The following is a 19,753-nucleotide window of genomic DNA, read 5'->3' on the forward strand; positions in this document are numbered from 1 at the left end:
GGGTGGGTAGACTTCATTTATATTGGCTCATGCTGAAAAGCCTCGGTAACTGTCATTTTACAAAAGTAGATGGAGTAGTATTTACACTAATATTTTGTGTTCCTTTTCCTGTAAAGTATTGGGCAATTATTGTCCTCAGCTTAAAGAGGCAAAAAGAAAGACCTTTTACATATAGATGACTTTGATTCCTGCTCTGCATTTTGCAGGACTGTCTCGTTGTGGTAAGGCCACTGGTGACTTACCCAAACAGCCCGTGTGCCACATTCCTGACTTGATCATCAGAACGCATTTGCAATTCCTATTCAATATTTTTCTTCCCTGCTGTCAGTCCTTTGGCTCTTGTTTGAGTAACCTGTTCCCGTTGTTCATAATAATACTGCCACGTTGTTCATTTAAGACCTGTTGTCCTCTGTCTCTTGAATTTTCACTTTTCTAGGCGAGGCTCATCATTCCTCCAGCACTGGCAGCAGCAGGCTCTGCAATAGCTTTTTGTCTTTGAAGAGAAACAGGGTTGGTGAAGAAGTGGGTTGAGCGAAACCAAACTCTTTTCTATGAATCTGTAGGCTGCAATCCACCAAAGGAGGGGGTGGCAGCATCCCCCCAGCCCAAAAGGATTTTTTGATACTGGTTCAGTATCCCCCCTGCGGGCTCTTCTCTTTTGACACCCGTACCAGGAGAATTGCTGAATGGAACACACAGGCATCACAGATCCATGAGGCTGCTCCTTTTTGTCCTTCCCCTTCTTATAAAATAAGAATACTTTTGTTGTTTACAGTTCAGCAGCATGGTGTTACTTTCCATTTATTATCAGGATGTTTCCTTCTAAGCCGGTATTTACTGTGGCTAATAACTAATTTATTGGAGCTTCTCTGGGCTAGGCATTTTATCAGGATGATTAACTAACAAATAAGAAATTACACACTGGTAACATCCAGCTTGTCAAGGATTTGTAAAGATTATTGTTGAGTAAATAAACATTAACAGCAACCATGTCGATGTCTCCAAAGGAATATTTGGGGAAAGTTTATCTGGGTTGCAAATGCATTGCGACAAAAACTATGTTCTTAGGAAGAATGGTATTGCTTAGAATATGATCTGAAATTGGTTTTATATGATTCAATGCACTAAGCAGCAACAGAGAGAAGCACAGAACTGAGGAAGAATAGCATGTATGAGAAGAACCTGGAAGCAAGATTCCTCTTCCTGTCAACAGCACAGATATTTCAGGACATATAACTCGTGCATGTGTTTCTGTATTTAAATTTCTAAATTTTACAGATTATCTTTTTATTATATGCTTAGTCTGATTTCACAATTATTCTGCACGAATGTTTTCTATTGAGTTCAATCAGAGTGTATATGATGGGTCAATAACAGGATAGGGATTATTAGTCACTATTATACATACACGCAGACACATTTGCCCATGCAAATAATTGGATATATCTAAATAACTAGTGAGGTTGAAAATTATTGCCATTTGTTTAGTCTGAATGTCATGGCATTAGTGTGCATCGTTCCAAACAATATGTGAATTGTGCCAAACGAATAACAAAACCTTGCTCCAAGACAAATTGAAAGACACGAGCAGGTAACTCTACAGTACACTACAGAACAAAATTGCATGTTGTCTTCACCATGGCAGTGCCTCAAGAATGAGTAGGTTCTCAGAAATTTTTCTAGTAGGATAAAAAGATAACTTTGCATACTTTCACTAAAAACCTGGTGCATATTTTCATGCCAGTAATAATAATATTAAAATAAGAGACGTTCAAAGAAAAGTATCATGACTGTGGATAGAAGGTGGACAGAATGAAAACATTTCCTCCATGAGGCTAGACCGTCCCTCCTCCAAGGCAATCTCACAAAATGATAACAAACCATGATTACAGCATAGTCTTTAAACTGGGAGATGGATCTGACATAGCTAAGTAGATAGAGCAAAAATATTGACATTTCATAGGTTGCATGGTATCTAAATTTCTACCTCTTGTTGTGCCCAGATCACAGAAAGGCTTGATCTGAGCCTAGATATTGAATCCTTGTTTAAGTATTATAAAAATTCATCAATCTAAGCAAAGCTGACTTTAGACAGATACATTAGGTGCAATTAATTACCTGAGGAACCATAATCCAGAAGTCGCTACTGGATTTGACCAGGTTTCCATCTTGGCAACCCACTAATGCCATGCGCAAACTTGTAAACCCAGACTATCTTCATAGGCAGGAGAGAGACTAGTTGGTTTAGCGCATGATTAGTTTCATCTATGTGGAACACGGAGTTGAAGATGAAATAAACTACTCTGTAGAGAAGCCCATTTTTCTTTGTCGTTGATAAAAGGAGTCTAGAAGACTAAAATGTCTGGAGGTATCTACATTGTCCGTGTCTATGGTTATGTCTATGTTTTGTCAGCTAAATCCAGTCCTGAGTATCTTTTCTCATGGTCCAGCTGACTTGCTGAGACATTATTTGCTATAAATCACCCAGTCTTATCCAATTTTACTTTTCAAAGAGCTGCTTGCTCTTATTTACTGGTGACAAAATAGACACAGGTAGAACAGGCGAAGTTCCCAAGTGATCCTTGAAGACTAGAACATCCTACATCTTCTTCCTGATTCCTGTCATAATTTATTTGTATTCATCTCATATTGTTGACATGCCAACACTAGCCCAAATTCTGTATAATCTTGCCCTATTTGCTGGCCCCATCTTGCTTATGGCGCCTGATCTGGTGGGCACGCTCATAGTAGTTTTTCCTAGGGATAAAACAAAGGAAACTCTTGATTCTCTCCTTGAGAAAAGGAAGATCTGGATTCTGGTTTCTGCTCCCATTAATTTTTGTCTCTCTGTTCATTGCTCATAAATACAAAGGTGGGAATAACTGGGCTATAACGCCAGTTTTACCCTGCTTGCTTTCCTGCCTTGTTTCATTATAACTTTTAATTTTAGGTCCAGCGGGAAGCAGGACGTTCCAGAAAAAAAAATAGTCAGATTTCATTTACAGTGTCCTCAAGAAACTGGTATGCTAGGCTGAATGTCCCATCATCGTGACTCAGGAGCTTTCTCGACACATGTGGTGCATTTGAACAACACGAGTGTCACTCACATTAAGAAAATACAGCTTTTTTGACTATTTGCCTTCATCAATAGCATATTTGAGGTATCGTCGCAAAACTGTATAAAAATTACCATGACCTTTTTCTCAACTCAGATTGCTTGTGGTACTACTTGGTGGTGAAGATCATGGTCCTACTGCAGAGAAGGCAAGAATTCTGATCCCATGAAGTGCACCTACTTGAATAGAACCCCCAGAAAAGGAATTATTTGATCAAATGGTTTTAGAGTGTAATAAAATAAAATAAACATTCAATTTAAAGAGAGTTTCATGTTCAATACACAATGTATTTGCAAAACCCCCAGAACACACATCTATACCATGAAAGGTATGTGATAGAGCAGCTGCCTGTTGTAACAACTTTCATTTCTTTGTGTTCAGGGTATCAATAGAGGAAATATTTTGGACATATGACAAGTTTGGAATATTTAAGTTTTGTTTTAGGAAGAACAGTACTTACTAGATTTTAGCGATATTTATTTTTGGAGTGAATATAAATTTGCAGTAGTGAAATTGTATTTAAGGAAAAGAACAAACTTCCTTTCTGTTATTTTCCATGTTAATAAATTCTTTAGGAATTTAATCTCAAACTTTTCATGCTTTCTTTCAGTCTCTCACTGGAACCACTTATAACCTGATCCAAAGCTTTTCTGAAGATCATTTTTCTAAAAAGTTCAATGCAGAGAGAATTTTTTTTTCACACAATTTCCTTTAAAAATCCAGAGGAATTAAAATGCATATTATTGTATGGGGTGAGCAGAAAAATGACGATCAGAAGAAAAAAAGTGCAGTGATTTTAATTCACCAATAGATAGCTGTAGTCCTCTCACTGGTAATTAGAAAAGATTGACTGTCCCTCAGGTGACTTAACCTGATATGCAGGTGGATAATTAGGGACAAATTTATTTCTGGGTATAATATCATAGAATGGTTTGGGCTGGAAGGGACCTTAAAGCTCACCCAGTGCCACCCCCTGCCATGGGCAGGGACACCTTCCACCAGACCAGGTTGCTCCCAGCCCCATCCAGCCTGGCCTTGAGCACTGCCAGGGAGGGGGCAGCCACAGCTGCTCTGGGCAGCCTGTGCCAGGGCCTCACCGCCCTCACAGGGAAGAATTTCTGCCTCAGATCTCATCTCAATCTCCCCTTTTGCAGTTTGAAACCACACCCCTGACCAAGAGTCCCCCCCCTTTCCTGCAGCCCCTTTCAGCACTGGAAGGTCACTCTAAGGTCTCCCCGGAGCCTTCTCTTCCCCAGGCTGAAACACCCCAACTCGCTCAGCCTGTCCTCACTGGGGAAGTGCTCCAGCCCATCAATATCAATTCTCATCTCTAAAGTTTAAATTGCAGCCCTCAATCCTGAAACATGAAGTAATTTTAAAAATCTAGTTTTGCATACATGACATATGAGATGTCCAAATTGCTTCCACAGACTGAGAGAAAAGTAGTTAGCCCCCTTCTCTAGCCAGTGAAAGGATCATAATTTGTCAGTCAAAAGGGGAGGATGTTGTTAGCTGCTCAAGGTATGCCAAAAATACTGCTTTGTACCAAACATGAGTAAAATACTAACCACTACAAAATAAGCAGTGAATGTGTATGACAAACTGTGAGGCATGATACGAAGACACTTTGAAGTGCTCTGTGTACAAAACGGAAAAGAGAGAAGGTTTCAGTCTTCAGGCAGAGTGTAGGGCAGACGCATGACCACTTGCTCATGATTCACCATTTTGGGTGGCATTATCCACCTAAAGAGGTACCCTGTGACATGTCATCTGACTGAAAAGTAGTACCTCTCCTAGTAGTACCTCTCATATTTGCTGAAGTCTAACTGGTACACTAACACTATTTGACACACACTGCACAATTACTTTTTGTGTCTCTAACGATGCATAAGGACCTACAAATATATTGCTGTTTGAGGCCAGTGCATGGAAAACCTACGATGATCTACTGCATTTTGGCTTTACCGCATTGCTCCATGGGTTATTGCAAGTGCTGAAATAGGGAATCTATCCCTGCTCAAAGTTTAAAGTAAGAAATGCAAAAAGTGCTTTGTTATTGATGATATATGCTAAAATAACAGGTGGGGAGATGTGAGGAAATTTTATCCTCATTATCTTTATGATGTAAATGTTTCTTTTCACAAAATCTCTTCATTTGATGCAAAATTAAAAATGCATAACCTCTGAAACCTGTAAAGATTTTTCAGGAGGAGAAAAAAGCCATAAAACACTGAAGAGTATTTTATGTTATGTACATTCAGGCTTGTTTGTGCAGTTCTAGACAAACAGTTAAAAAAAAAAAAAATCCTTTATAAAATTTCTTTGACCCTGCTTTTTGCCATCTGAGTGGTCATGGTTGATTGGAAAATCAATGAAGTGCTGTGAGAATTGCACCTCACTGTTGCAGAAAAGCCACACAAAAATCCAACTTTTCACATGAGATGAAGATTGCCTTTGGTTCATTTACTCTCTTAAGACACATTAAAATCAAATCTATCACCCCATTTGGCCATCTGTCAATTCTCACTACACAGTAAACGAGTAGACTTTGTTCCTTGATCAACAGAATTGGAGGATGTTTTGTTGTTGTAATAAATGGTTTTAGGCCTCAGAGACAGAAATAAATCAATGCAATTTATAAAGTTGGGGTGAAAATGTTAGATGCACTTTTCTAAACTACAGAGAATTATGTATGGATGACTTGCAATAAATAAAACGCAGCTTTAGCAGCTTACAAAAATAAATAATGAAGATGAAAGAAATTAATGTGTAGTCCTTTAGTTTGGAACCTTTTAAAACATAGAATAAATACAGGAGTAAGTTGCGCATCTCAAATGTGTGACTATCTATACGTTTCATTTTAAACAGTCAGACAATAAGTAAAAGAGTTCATTTCCTTCTCCTCTTAACAAAAACTGAGGTTTCCAAGTACAAAATGCACTAAAATCCAAAAGCACATTTTCTGCTTCTTGCTCAATAATTATTCTGCTATTTATCTCCAGAAGAATTATTTTCTAGAACACAGATGAATTTCACTGGAAGTTTAACTTTCAAGGAGTAGCTTATGTTGAACTGAAGAAGAGTGCTTCTGGAAATGAGCAGTTGTGTTGGGCTGGTGCTCCAAGAGTCCAGGTGCTCCAGTTGTTAGAAGCCTGGTCATGAGCTCCAATCAGCTTAGCATCTCTTGCCATACCATCATTCGCACTCTTCTCTCTGTTGGTTGGCAGCAGTCTTGTAAAACTGAACTATCTTGTAGGTAATTAGCTCCAAAACAAAATGTATCAAAATATAGAGACTAAACATCTGGCAACAGCCATTAGCAAAGCCATCAGTTCCATATCCCAGCAGACTACATTAGTATAACAAAGTTATTTTCAGGAGAATAAACCATCAGTTCCCAAATTGTGGTCTGTAGCCACAGTCTTCAGTGAGCTGCAGAACAATATCACCTTTGTGTAGTTTTGAATTAAGAGTATGATGGCAAACATGCGTAGTTCAAAGAGTTTGAGAATCACTGAAATAAACTATCAAAGTTACAGGTTCAAAACGAGCTGCTGTAATAACAGATGCAGATTTTTTTCTTCAATCTGTGAATTTGCAGAAAAAATTTGTAAGTACAACTATTTAGTAATATGTGTGAATAAGTACTTCCACATAATTTCTTCTTTCTTTTCCTTTCTCTTTTTTTCCCCCCTCCTTTTAAATGTAAATGAAGGTTTAGGAATTGTATTGGATGGAGCACTCAGTTTTGCAAATATGGTTCTGAGTGAACTAATTCCAACATACAGATTTTTGAATGTTGCTAATTCTACAGATACTGCTGAATCCAATGGCTTCTTATACTAGAAGCTAATGATCTTATTTTGTGCATAGTCCCCTTATAAAATGATACAGGTGCAACTACTGACTCGAGATACTTTCTGCAGAAGTCACAGTGGTTGAAGTGTGATGCAGAAGTATATCTGTTCCAGCTTTAGAACTAATTAGCATGCTTGCTCCAGTCTAGCTGAGATAGACAGTGTTCAGCAGAGGCAACTTTTTGAAGAGTTCGCCTCTCCTCAGAAAGATTTTTCATGATACCAAGTTCCAGGTGGTCAGGTTGTGGCCAGCCTGCCACCCATATGCAAGCCAGCAAGTTAAAAGCAAGCTGTGACTTCAGTATAAGCCTCCACTACCCAGTTAGTCCAAACAGAGTGAGATTTTCAGTCCAGACCCATTTTACATAGACAGAGGAACTGCTATAGGTGTTTGGAGTTGTTTTGAGCATGTTTTGATTCTCACATGGCTGAACGACATTCTAATCCTGACTGTGATGATCCTCAGAGTAAAAAAAAAAAAAAACAACTTATGTGCTGGTAGTGTCCCAAAAGTTTTTCTGTGTTTCTCATGGTAGGGGAACAGCTTTGCAGCATTGAATTTATTGATTAGAAATTCTTGAGCATCTCGGTGTAAGGAGCTGAGAACCCTGACCCCAGATATACATGTGTAAATGCAAAACTGAGTATACAGCAACTCAGACTGAGCTCCTTTGGAGACAACGTTCCTTAGGAAAGGTGCTGATTACTTGGGCTAGCCAGGAAGTCTGTAACTGGCTTTCAATGTGAGATTTAAAAATGAAAGGCAGCACTAGCCCCTGGTGAAAACCATTTTGAACATCTTTACACCACCCTACTATTCAGTACATCCACATGTGATAGAAAAGCATCCTTGTAACAAAGAAGCAGAAATGTGACATCAAAGCCAAAAAGCAACAGCACAGACCTTGTTTGGGAATGATGAACCTTACACTCTTTGCCAGCCTGCCATCATATTACTTAAACTGATCCTTTTATTTCTTGGAGATATAATATTTTCCTTTAAAAAAACCCAGTTTGACCAACATTCTTCAAGAAATGGCTTTTGTTCAGAGTGCTCACTGCTTTTTATTGTCAGGGGTTCTGTCAAAAGCAAGACTGATGAAAAAAAATAGTAAAGTGCTGAGTTTATGTTATAAAACTAACAGCTGTTTTCTCGCACTTGGGCTCAGATTTTTAACACAATCAGTCTTCCCATTAGTCTAGCACAGAGGTCGCTATTTTTTCTGTTGCTGCTCTGTCAGCTAGAACAGGGCAGGGCAGAATCTGTGACCTTTATCGCTGAACCTACTTGCACTGTCTCTCCAAACTTGGCAAAGCTTTCATTCTTTGGAGATGTTTTACTTTATTTTTTGGTGCAACGAGGACAGCTGGGAGTGGTAAAAAAGCATTACTCTACAGAGGATTCCCCTCCATTTATTTATAGAACTGTTTTATTTATTTGCCTCAATACAACACCAAGAACTGTTGAGAATGAGGGTCTCTGTTTACCCCCAACTTTTCCCTTAAGTTTTTATTTTGTTGCTGATTTCTTTTCTATTGGTGCTACTTTCTGCACAGAGTCTGAAAATCATTGTTTCACAAGCTGAGAGAATCCGTATTGTGGCACAGCTTACTTGACTTCCTGGGAGAAAGCAATGAATTGCTCATCAGAACTTTCAATGACGTTAATGCCACAAAAGAACCAGGCACTACATTTATCACTGCCATCCCCTGATGGCACTCCAGGAAAACAAGGAAAGCAGCAGAAAATCAAAGTAGTCTAAGTAACCCAGAAGGATGCAGAGGGATCCTTCCTACTGAAAACTGTTGTCTAGCTGAAAATGACGGGATGCTTTTCAGGGCAGCATTAAAAAAACTTACTTTGAAAGCTCCACAAAGCAGCCAGCGTTATGTGCAACAAGGAACTCGAAGTGAGAAGCCAAAGCATCCAGTTTTGTGTTTCATGGTGGGCAACTCCACTTGCTTCAGTACTTGTATTAACTTATTCCTATGGTTGCAGCACACATGAAGGTGCACATCCCACTGTGAAGAGAAGGTGAACATCCCACTGTGAAGAGCTAGCAAGAGTTCAAATGAATGAAAAACATCTGAAGGACTAAATGGCTGCACAGCCTGCAAGAGCCGTCCTGTGCACATTGAATAACACTTGGGTGTAAGCATTAGGCAACTTGTGTACATGAGCATATGGACTTTTAAAATGGGTCTTCATGGGCAAACAACTGATTGTCTTGGAAGAAGACAAACATCCAGAGCAAAGCAAGATGATCAAGAGGAAGCAGAACAGAAAAGTTTTGATTGTTAGTGCCCACAACATCAAACGTGTCAGATACTGTCACTTGTACATGCATACACGCCCTGACTTATTCTCAGAGGTTTCTAGTGACTCATTCAAGACTAGTGGAAGCCACACAGACACTATGTAAATTCTTAGACCTACATAAACAGACTTACACAATCATTTTGCCCATTGATCCAGATACAGGGAATTCACCTACTGCTATTTTAAATGCTTCTCACTTCATGAGAGTGGCAATTGCAGGAGAAGGTAAAAGAGGTGTGCTGCAGGGTTTTTTTTCAGAGTACATGGCAATTTTTCTTTGTCTATGCAGTGCACAGACCAATAGGAACACACACAGGCCCATTGCAATGATCATAAAGGCAGGAGTCAGGATAAGCAGTACCTCTGCTGCGCTTCAACTTGGCTAGCTTTCCTTTGCAACTTTTGCAACATACATGGGTTTTTTGGTTTCTTTTTGTATATTGGAGAGGGAAAGCGATGTTAAGGGGCTATTTTTACATCATCAGCATATTCAACATGAAATGGGTGGATCCCAGCTGAATACCAACACAGCGTTAGATTCACTTTTCTCTTCTGTGAGTCGTGGATGTGCTGCTTCAGACTTACGTTTCTGTGCAGCCCTCAGTTGGTGTCTAAATCTCCACAAATTAGCTATGTCAATGTATGCACACAACACAGCAGATTCTCAGTGTTATATATTGGGTTCAATAACACAGTGGTAGATTTCTCCACTGAAATGTGTTTGAAAAAGAATTGCTTTAACTTGGGCAGAAAATTGTCTTTAGGTATTTAACACTGAGTTATTAATAGGACAAGCAGCAGCTCTAGAGGGATTATTTGTACTAATAATTGGTCTTTTCCAACCTGAATGATTCTATGGTTCTAGTTGTGTCACAGAACAACATCAAGTAGAGTTGGTACATTGGTGTGCAATTTCCCATAATGCTCCGGTAACAATGAAGTTGGTAAAGTACTTCTTCAGCAAACCACAGATGGGGTCCATCCAGAACCTGAGTGCTAAAATCAGCACTAAATGCTGGGTTGTACTTTGCAGTGGGATCTGGCAACTAATAGCTGTTTCAGTTTGAACCGATTTATTTTTAAAGAAAGCTAAAAATAATATGAAACAACAACATTAAGTATTAGGTGTGATTATCTCAATAGAATTAGCTAAGATTGCTTCATGTTGAAGTCATCGAGGCAGGACCTGTTAAATTGACATCATGAAAAAAGGAGTGCCTGTTATAAATTCTCATTTTAAAATCAGAGTCGTGTGATGGAGATGGGAAGTAAAAAAGGAGTTGTAGTGACTACTGAAATCAGTTTGGTGTTTCAGTAATATGTCATTACATATAATACAGATTGGAGCGCTGTGAGAGAAAGGTACAGAAAAAGTCATCATAAAATTGTTATTTTCCACTTGACACAACCACTTGGTTACATAGTGAGCGTGTAATGCAACGATGGCTTTCCAGAAGGAATAGTTTTTCCTCATCTAGCCAAAAGTTTGGGTTAGCTGCTGGGATTACCAGGTGGTTGGAGTGATAAACAAAAAGAAGCGAAATGTTCACACTACTCATTTCTGGGTTTATGAAGTCATTTTGTATCTTTATGCCTTAGTTTTCCTCCACGTGTAATAGAGTAATATAGTCACATCTGCCCTTTCCCGAGCATATTAAACCAATTCTTATATTTTTGAGTGCTATTGCCTTTCACAGACTAAAATCCTTTGGGAATTTCATTTCAAGCAGCAAATACAAAATCAGCTCTACTTGCTGGCTGAATGGCTAGGCGGCGCGGTGATTTGACACTTGGCAGCTGTGAGTGCTGATACAGGCAGAGGACAACGGAGTTTTTGAAAGAGCATCATTGAGCTCGAGGTCTTGCAAATCTGCGCTGAGGATCAGAACCAAAAACCAAGCATGGAATAGCTCAGTGCAGTTAGAAATCTTGTCACAGCCATGATGTGAACATGGCATAGACTGTGTCTGATTGTCTACGTGACAACTTTCAACTGAATATGTAAGCAGCTGTAGCTTGTCTGACTTTTAACATAACTTGAGAACATAGAATGTTGTTAGTACTTGTCTAGAGGTTAATACTATTTTCCAGTTTTACCAGATCTGGACTAACCCTTTATATATATTCAATGAGAAATTTTGCATCAAAAATGCTTTTTTACTGAACATTAAAAATGGACAAAATTTAGATTTTTGAGCTTCTAATTTTTTGAATTGTATTAATTTTTCTGTTTTTTGGTTGCTAAAAGCTGGTGAGGAAGAAGCATCTTCTGACCACTGCAACATAAACTTTAATTAACAATAGGATAGACAGCTAACATGGGCCTGTTATAGTTATGTGGGAAGGACAAACCTTAAACTTCTAAAGGAAATTTTCTTTAACTTTTTCATCCACTTTCCTGTAACTTTGGTTGGGTTATGAATGTGTCTTCCTAACTTTTTGTACTTTTATTATTGCATCTGTCATTCAATAATTTTGTAGGACTACAGGAAAGATCTCTGCCTGGAATTTCCTAGGCAGCTCAACTACAGGCATATGTAAATGGCAGCCTTATTTGGAAAAGGTTATATGGAGCCAAAATCCCAACACTTAAATAAACTGTTCTTCTGAGCTGGTTACCGCAATGTAACTGTCTGTGTCTCATGGGCATACCTGTGAGTTGCTACCAGAGCAGGGCGTGGTTTTATTCATCAAAGTTAAAGACAGGAGTCCAGCATCAAGTTTTTTGTCTTCCTATATTATCATTCCAAGTGTATTGACAACCCTGAAAAATGAAAATTCACTGAAAAATTGTTCACAGGCCTGTCAGCTTTAAAAAAAAACCATCAATTTTGGAATGTGGAAACAGCTCCACAGGTGGCCACAAAGGTGCTCAGGGGCTGGAGCAGCTCCCTGTGAGGACAGGCTGGGGGAGTTGGGGTGGTTCAGCCTGGGGAAGAGAAGGCTCCGGGGAGACCTTAGAGCGGCCTTCAGTGCTGAAAGGGGGGGGGGACTCTTGATCAGGGATGTGGTGATGGGACGAGGGGTGATGGTTTCAGACTGCAAGAGGGGAGATTGAGATGAGATATTGGGACAAAATATCTGTGAGGACGGTGAGGCCCTGGCACAGGCTGCCCAGAGCAGCTGTGGATGCCCCCTCCCTGGCAGTGCTCAAGGCCAGGCTGGATGGGACTGGGAGCAACCTGGTCTGGTGGAAGGTGTCCCTGCCTGTGGCAGGGGGGGTGGCACTGGGTGAGCTTTAAGGTCCCTTCCAGCCCAAACCCTTCTGTGACTCTATGTTTCTATTATTTACATTTTCACCTGGTGCAGTGTCAATGCAGCTGCCAGGAACGCAGGCGGATGCTGTATGCCAAGCACTGCCTCCACCTCTGTGGCTCTGTGAGCTGGGCTACCTCCAATAATGGCAGTGTCAGTCAAAGCTGAGGAAAGACAGCAGTAACCCTCAAAAGGCAGTCTTCCCTGAGGAGACAGGTGGATGAGATGCAAGTCACAGCTTCATTGTAAGCTTCATTCCACCATTATGTGGTGGAAACTGCATTTTCTATTGAGTATTTTCACAGAGAATTTCCAACCAGCTTCACTGGGATGAAAGTTTTCACCTGGCAAACTAGTATGTGTAAGGATGAAGTCCTGCATGAGTGGGAACCAGGGTAATAACCTGACAAAGGGACAGCCAAGCTGCAAACGGGGTCCCAGCAAAGCAGAGCTGGTGTGCCAGCCAGCTGCTGGCTGTGGCACTTTCCATTTCAAGACCCAAACCTGAGACAATCTTCATTTCCAAGGCGAGATAAGATGATGAGCAAAGGAAGACCCAGCTGTTCTCAGCAGCTGTATAGGACTGGAAATAACCACAGCAGTGACTGATAGTAGAGTCCCCGCTGGTGACACCGCAGGGTCATTACATCTTTGCAGGCAGGCAGTGCTAAGGGAGCGGCAGCCCTCTTCCCTCTCGCACATTCGTGAGGCTGAAGTAGCAGCTTTCATTCCTCCCTTCTGTGACTTGGCAAGCTGGCATTACAGCTGATGAAAAATGAGTCAGGTCCTGGGGATGCGATGAGAATTGGCTGTGCCGCACACTTGTTAGTGTTTGTACTTTGCTGCTTGGATACTTTTATTGATGAAAGGAAGTACTGCATACTATTAAATTATCATTTCATGCTACTTATGATAATAGGCAGGAGAGCATGGCAGATTATTATGACTTTCATTTATAGCTGATTAATGTGTATTGTTGATAGCATGCGTTCCTTTCTTCAGGAGGGTGGAGAGGTGTGAGATTTCAATTGGAAAGATTTTGTTAAGTTCCTTTATAGATTTGGAGTCTGTGAAAAGAAAAAGTAGGAAAGCAGAGAAAAGACGACCGAGTGAAAGGATAGGGATAGCTATGTTAGACAAGCTGAGATAATGTCGTAATAATAACTGTTTTATGTCTCTATGCATATGGTGCTGAGCAGAATGCATTGTATCCCCTTAACAGTTATGTCTTTATGTGTGCTGTCCCCCTACAGTTAATACTCTATTGTACCTGTTCTTCAAGACACCTGGCTATTGAGTGTATTACTAAATAGCACAATGTGTAGCCATTTAATGAGGCTGAGTAATTCTATTATCTCCTCATACTATTTATTCACCACCTGCATATTTTTCACTTCCACTACAGATAAGGTTAACAAAACTAATTCTGCCATCGTAAGTTGATGATCCTGTCATCTGTGCGTGCGTGACATGCATGACATCCTCATCCTGTGGTTTATACATGTCATACTATACTTAAAACAGCCAGAAAACAGCAAAAGCATTACTATAGAAATGCTGTATAGAATACAGAGTACTATACAGAGTACAGAATAGCCCCAAATGACATCTTACCTGCCATAATATTGATTTACACAAAAAAGTGTAGTCCTTTTGACCACACTCAAACCTAAAGTGCAAGGCCTGTTGTACATTAGGTGAAGACTGGACTGTTGTGTTGCGGTAGAAAAGAAAGTGAAAAGCACCAAAGACAGACCAAGTGATTTGCATAGGTGCTGCAGCAATACCACACATCCACACTGAATGAACCTGCTAAGTGCTGAAATTAATATATTAGACCAAATAAAGCCTAGAAGTCCTTTTTTTAACTGCCTTTTGCACTTTTTAAACCCTTCCAGTGCCATTCTTCCCCCCTAGCCTTTGAAACTCAAAGTTCACAACTGAACTGATTTTTTGCGTTGTGTTGAAATAACTATGGCAGCCGCTTTGAGCAGATGTCATACAGAGAGCAGAAACACGAACACTGCCACAAACAGTGTTATCCTGATATATGCACCGAACACGGATGATGAAAGAGGAAGGTTGAAGGTCCGTTGAGGATGGAAATGAGAATGGCAATCTGATTATCTCTCCACATTCGGCATGGAGATCTCTGCTACCTACCAAAGTGTCACTCAAGGCAACTCAATCCGGTAAACCAGAGCAAGAAAAACATTTGAGATAAAATACTAAATTATTGTTGCCGGTATTTTTATGGTGTTTCACTGAACTGGCCTTTTGCCATCAGATTTCCACGGTGGGCACAGAGCATTGACTCCTGCAACTGAATGCTGTGAATGAATAGAAAAATAGTAAATGACAGGTAATTTGCAAAACTGGCAGAGAAAAATTGTGTGTAGAAAGCTGTTGTTGGATCTATTCAGACTTCTGCTGCTCACTAGTCATAGCTTTAATACAACTTAAGTTGCTCATCACACCTTATCTCCTTCACTGTGTGGATTGAGTTTGGGTGCCAACAAAATGCTGTGTGTTGTCTTAACATTTACTTAGGCTTTTGCTCAGTAGGGTGCGACACCGGTATCCCTTGACCTCTGCTATACGTTTACGAGCACAGGGTGTCTTCCTGAAGTCTCTTATAAGAGGAGGGACCCAGCTGCTTCAGGACCACAGAGCAGTATTAAAAGACCAGAGCCTAAACACACCCCCACCCCAGCAAAACCCCACAAGTCTAAAAACATCACTCATGTCATCAAGGTTATTGGCAATCCTGTATAGACGCACTCTGTTTCTCGAGGATAGCTAAAACTCAGGGACATGGAAGCTTTAAAAGTGTCATCGGAAAGTATCCTTCTGCTTTAGCTAACTGAAAAATTACATCAATCCAGAAAAAAGAAACCTGCAAAGCCAACAGACATGAATGACTCTTTCTCCTCTGAATCTCAGTGTCTCTCTTGATTTTACAGTTTCCTTTTTATATGGCTAATCTTCAAATTGAAAAGAGCCGCTGAACTCAAAAAGCATCTTTATCTCTCTCTCCTCTCCCTGTCTCTCCCTGAGTGCAGTATGCTCCTTCCTAGTGTGTGAGGAGCCAAGAGTTGGATCTCCCCATTATGAAATGGGCTCAGTTTCATGTGGTGTTATAGAGCAAGAGAGATATCCGGTATAGTTGCTATAAATGAGTGATAGGTCTGCATGCCAGAGGGGAAAATGTGAGGACTGGCTCTTGATGTAGACACTTCATGTCTTTTAAAGTCTGTATTAATTAGTATGTGTTGATCTAGTCCTCCTGATGAGAGTTTCAGGTCAGCTCCCCACAGAAAGTTTTGGAGAATTTGGTCTCACCTAAAGCATGATCATCCCACATTCTCATTCAAATGGAGATCATCAAGATTTAATGGCCTTCTGTTTTCTGTGACCTCGCATAATGGAGGTACAGACATGGAAAACAATGTACTCCATGTCACCTTTTCGGAAGGTTTAATGGCATTCATATACTGTTCTATGAGAAAACTTGGAAATCAAAAAGTAGATGCTGTTGTTTCCCTCTTCCTACAGCCGCAGTAATTATGTCATCAGGAAGTCTACTTAGTCATGACCAACCACTAGCTGTCCATAAACCGTTGCAGCTATATCCTCATTCAACCTATTCATGCTCCTTTTATACTACATCTATTAACCTTTTAAGGAAATGCAAGCAGGAAATTATATTGTGGAGGCAAGAAATGGAGCATAACAAGCTTTATGTTGCCCAACAGTTTACTATTATTTATGCAAGTGGCTAACCTCAGTTCCTGTCAGAGGTTTTACCATTTTGATTCTACCACACAACACAGTACCACTAGAAAAACAATATCAGCAGCACGTGAAACAGTGGAGCAAATGATTCAGTACCACAGTGCATGTACAAGTCCACCAAGAAAAAAATAATTTAATCAAATTATGGACGTATGGACATAGGCAGTCTTAACTTGTGCATTCTGCCACCTGTCCACTTACTCTATTTCCAAGAAAATGAATGCAGATTTAGTGAGTTACCTAAACATTACGCGTAATTTTAAGCATATTATTGATCTTTGTGGTTTTGCTGAGTTACAAATGAATTTAAATTTAGGAGCAATTTGAAGTTAATTTCCAAACCTTAGTCTTTTTCTTGTCTCAGATTCTATTCATCCAACCATAACTGTCCTTAGGAAAATAAAGTAGCCATTGTGAAGCACTGAAGAAGACTATTGACCAGAAAGATGGTGGCATAAAGAAGTTGAAAAGCAATGACTTCTAGGCTGAGTCAGAGATCAGGAGGACTCTGTGAAAAAGCATTTCTCACCACAGTAACTTTCAGAAAATTGCACTAAAGAAGTGCATGCGGATTTCCTTTAAACTAAAGAGACACTTAGCATGTCTCTCTTGCTTAAATTAAGTGAAAATCTGAGATATGCGCAGCATAAATGAGGGAAGCATATGGCCCTTGCTTGGTAATTTAAAGGGTAATTTGGTTAAGAAATTGAGAGTTGTTCAGACCAGAGCACTATTATGTAATATCAATGCAAAGCAGAACCCTCCTCAGATAATCAGGTCCTTTTTTTCCGACACATTTTTATACTGCATCATTCATTTTCCTTATTTCTCACACTTCTTAATTGTGGTTTTAAAATATATTCAACTTTTCAACATAGGAAATAGTACTTTGTTTTTTTTAAAAAAAAAGAGATGAGAGAGATGAGAGATAAGGGCTTAGCCTGTAGAAAGGAAAGGTGTGGAAGCTTTTTCTGTTCAGTTTCAAGCAAGAAATAATTCAAGCAAGGAAGAAATAGTCATCTGATTCTTAAAAAATATCTTGAGTTTTACTGTTTTGTACATATCCACAAGGGAGTAGACTCAAAAGCTTTCACAAGATAGGATTTTTGCCTGTGAAAAACTAGAGTTGGAGCCACTCCGGAAGAGTCAGTAAGAGTGCACTGGGATACCTTTAAAACCTTTCTCCAAAATGGGCAGAGCAAGGACTTTTCTGTAGTAAATGAAAAATTGTGCGGGTTACTTCTGTTCTGGATCTGCTCTCTCTAAGCTTTTAGCCAGAAATATATAAACTTGCCTTCCCTGTGAAAATTTAGACAAAACACAGTATCGCTGTGTTTTCTGATGAGCAACTGTTTGAATTAATAACGCTTTGACTTCAGAGATAATCATAGTGCATCCAGAAAGATATTGCCTCCTAGCTTGGGTCAGTGTAATTTGTATTTTATTGTTGTTATATGCTGACAGCCAGTATAAGGAAAAGGAAATTAATGCCTATTGGTGTTGTGTACTTAATGATATGCATCTAGTTCACCAAAATCTTTAAACTTACATAGCCACAAAATCGTAAGTAGTTCCAAGGGAATCATGTATTTAAATGTTCCATTCAGTCAGGAACCTTGTATCACCTAAAAGGTTTTTGTACTTTGCTGGATAATCTGTGATTTAGTAAATTACACGAGCGCATACTTAAATATCTTTCTTCTGGTCAAATTGTGCAAACATGTGAAGCATACTTAAGTTCAGTACACATTTTAGTGACTTACTGAATTTGGGTCTGAAACATGCAGATATATGCACGGATTTTTAACTTAAGAAAGGTTTATTCTGCTGTCTTTAGAGAAAGCTGAAGCTTTTTGAAAGCTGAATTTATGCTTCGCTGGTGGAACCAGGCACTTTGAGGGAAATCGGTGGATTTACTTTTGTGCTATGCTGCCATTAAGTCACAATCAGCCCCAAAAGATTTTTGATGTTCATGTATGTATATACACATGAACACACAGAGAAGGAAACATCTGCAGTAGGAACCCTGCATGATGTTCCTAAGAGGTTTTCCTGACCAGAAATGGGAAGAATATTTACCATATGCAGATAAAAGGCAAATTCCCTTTCATTTTCTAAAGACAAAAAAAAAAAAAAGAGTCAATTTTACTATTTGAGAATTAAAACCATCCAGAGTTTTTTCATGGGAAAAACTGTGAGCTAGTGAAGGGTTAAAAGGTATGGATCGTAACCTTTGAAACTTTCCCCAAAGCTGCGCAACTGCTGATGGGGTGACATGAAAAGCCATTTCCCTTATAATGAGATACCAAGCAGATCTGTCTTCTTTTAAAACCTGGCATTTAAAAATACATTTACTTCTATTATGTAGTGGCCTAACCTGAACAGGCTATTTCTTGTGACATATTACCAGAGCAGATGTTTTAGACAACCTGCTGGCATAACTGCAAAGAATGACCAATGTTTTTTGGTTTTCTTTTTTAATTTTGACAAACTATTGCAAAAGTTTCTTTTGCAGTATTTTTAACACAGGTTTATCCAAGGATTTCTCTATGTAAATTGCCTATTATTTTTCCCCTACTGTGCAACTGAGTAGTATAATATGAAGAAACGGGGAAAAAAATGGACACCCTGATGACTTTTTTTCACAGGACATCTGCTCACCTTACCAAGATCTTTTGCAGCCAATTTGTCTAAGACCATATGGATGAGATCAAATTGAAGAGAACTGGGGGGAGGGGAGAATGCGGAGGAAAAAGCAGGGGCTGGAAAGGAAGAATAAAGGAAAGGACAAGAAAGAGATGAGTTTGAGAACGTACATTTTAAAGGAAAAACAGCCCCACCCCCACCCAAAGAAAAAGATTACTTACAGAAAATAAGAAAGAAGAAAGTTATAATTTTCTGACTTTTAGTTATTGCATACCAGCTCCAGGTTCAAACTTCACGTTGTTACTGAATAACAAGCTACTTTGTTCAGAGTAGCTATTGCAGTCTCTCTACTGTCATGACCTTTCCTATAGCTTAATAACAGGATCTCAAACTGAATCTGTTTAATATTTCATTAAAATGTTTAAAATATAAATACAGAGCATTATGTTACAGAGTATGTTTGTACTTTTTTACCAAGAGATGGTATATTTCTGTATTCATGAAGAAATGACCTTCAAGACTCGGAAGAAGGTCTTCTCTGTTTTATACCATCCTATTCCATTTTATTAGGTTTTTTTCAGGCTGTATGGAAATATGAAATTCATCTCATCATCTCTAACAAATGTATGATCAATCAGGGAGATGCAAAATCATCTAATGTTTATATTAGGTTGCTGGCACAAGCAATCACCCCTAATGACTTAGTAATGCCACAGTAAGCTGTGCATATGCTCAAGTATTTTCATTTGTGTTTCTGATATTTG

Source organism: Leptosomus discolor, chromosome 13, assembly GCF_034619465.1.
Source record: "Leptosomus discolor isolate bLepDis1 chromosome 13, bLepDis1.hap2, whole genome shotgun sequence".
NCBI lineage: Eukaryota > Metazoa > Chordata > Aves > Leptosomiformes > Leptosomidae > Leptosomus > Leptosomus discolor.